General features: G+C 30.9%; 2 pseudogenes across 1 annotated transcript; both read right to left on the bottom strand.

Moving 5' to 3' along the window:
* Positions 1 to 36: 36 nt before the first annotated feature.
* On the bottom strand, positions 37 to 832 carry LOC119585601 (annotated as a pseudogene).
* On the bottom strand, positions 37 to 1,528 carry LOC119585602 (annotated as a pseudogene). Its single transcript, XR_005229902.1, has one exon. The product of XR_005229902.1 is annotated as an ATP synthase subunit a-like (transcript).
* Positions 1,529 to 2,387: the final 859 nt, after the last annotated feature.

The raw sequence follows: 2,387 nt of genomic DNA, 5'->3' as shown, positions 1-2,387 counted from the left end.
TTGGAAGCCAAATATACTATTATACTAAAAAAGCAGCCTCCTCATCAGTAAATAGAAATATAGAGGAATAATCATACAACATCTACGAAATGTCAATATCAAGCGGCAGCTTCAAATCCAAAGTGGTGTGTAGCTGAAAAATGACATTTGTATAAACGATATAAGCATACTGAGAGGAATGTACTACCAATAATAACATGTAGACCATGAAACCCTGTAGCTACAAAGAATGTTGAACCATATACTGAATCTGCAATTGTAAATGGAGCTTCGTAGTATTCTAAGGCTTGTAAAGCTGTAAAATATATACCTAGTAAAACCGTAATAGCTAGTCTTTGAATAGCCTGGGTGTGGTTAGATTCTATGATTGCATGGTGAGCTCAAGTTACAGTAGCACCTGAAGCGAGAAGGATAGCTGTATTAAGAAGAGGAATTTGAAAAGGATTAAAGGGTTGAATTCCTGCAGGAGGTCAACAACTACTTACTTCTACATTAGGAGATAATCTTCTGTGGAAAAAAGCTCAGAAGAAAGAGAAAAAGAATAATACTTCTGATGTAATAAATAAGATTATACCTCATCGAAGACCAATAGTAACTGCTTTAGTATGTAATCCTTGATAAGTACCTTCTCGTGTAATATCTCGTCATCATTGAATTATAGTAAGAGTTGTTGCAATAACTCCTAAGAATAAAAGGTCAGGATTAAATTGATGAAATCATTTAACTAATCCTGTAGTTAATATTATAGCTCTAATTGAACCTGTAAGTGGTCATGGTCTTATATCTACTAAATGGAAAGCGTGGTGTCCGTGAGATGATGTCATTAGTTTAATTTTATATTACTTCACTGGCATAAAGGGTTCTTAGAACGGCAAAAACATACGATTGAATTACTGCTACAGCAGCTTCTAAAATTAACAGTAAAATTTGTGCTATTATAAATAAAAAAAAACAAGGTAGTTCATAAAGATGGACCAGTATTTCCTAAAAGAGTAAGTAATAAATGACCTGTAGTTATATTGGCTGCTAATCGTACAGCTAAGGTTCCTGGTCGGATAACATTTCTAATAGTTTCAATTAAAACTATAAAAGGTATAAGAGCATCTGGGGTACCTTGCGGTACAAGATGAGCAAATATATGTTGTGTATGATTAATCCATCCAAATATTATGAAAGCTAACCATAAAGGTGACGCAAGAGCGAGAGTTATGATTAAGTGTCTTGTTCTAGTAAATACATAAGGCAGTAAACCTAAAAAAATTGTTAAATACAATAAAAGTAAAAAGTCTTACAAATATAAGAGTTGTACCTGTATGTGATGATACTAATAAAATTTTAAATTCTTTATGAAGTGTTCTTGTAATTAGATTCCATAGTAATGATCATCGAGAGGGTATAATTCAATATATTATAGGTAAAAACATTACACCTAGAAAGGTAGATAATCAATTAAGAGGGATATTCATTAGGCTTGAAGTAGGATCAAAAACTGAAAATAAGTTTGTTATCATTTTCATGTTATTTCTATTTTTTGTAATTGAGAGGAAGATTTCTCAATTTTAGATGGTACTTTGATAAAATAATTTAGTACAATAAATATAATAAATGTAGCTGAAAATATAAGAAAAAGGTTTAATCATAATAAAGGGGCTATTTGTGGAATTGAAAAATATCAGTGAAACTGATTATTTAAGCGTGACAAAGTTATGTTATATTATTAACTAATTTTTCTTTCCACCAGAAGTAGTCGTTAATTACTATTATAAATTTAAAAGACTTACACTTACTTTCAGTCATCTGATGAAGCTTCTCTAGCTGAGGAGATTCAGTTTAAAAAGGATTTAACTGATACACTTTCAACAACAATAGGTATAAACCTATGATTTGCCCCACAAATTTCTGAACACTGACCATAAAATAATCCTGGTCGATTCATTAAAAAACTTACTTGATTAAGTCGTCCTGGGATTGCATCTGCTTTTACACCAAGAGCTGGTACTGTTCATGAATGAATAACATCCGCAGCTCTAATTAATACTCAAATTTGAGTATTCATAGGTAGAACAGTTCGATTATCTACATCTAGAAGTCGAAATCCATCTTCGGATAATTCATTTGATGGAATTATATAAGAGTCAAATTCAATTTGTAAGAAATCTGAATACTCATAACTTCAGTATCATTGGTGTCCAATAGTTTTCAATGTAACACTCGGGTTATTAACTTCATCTAATAAATATAATAGTCATAGAGAAGGAAGTGCAATAAAAATTAAAATTAGAGCAGGAAGTACTGTTCATACAATTTCAATAGTTCGTCCTTCTAATAAGAAGCGGTTTGTAAAATTATTAAAAAATAAAGTTGATATTATATAACCAACTAATGTT

Source organism: Penaeus monodon, chromosome 20 (assembly GCF_015228065.2).
Source record: "Penaeus monodon isolate SGIC_2016 chromosome 20, NSTDA_Pmon_1, whole genome shotgun sequence".
NCBI classification, from domain to species: Eukaryota; Metazoa; Arthropoda; class Malacostraca; order Decapoda; family Penaeidae; genus Penaeus; species Penaeus monodon.
This window is presented reverse-complemented; position numbering and strand designations above follow the sequence as displayed.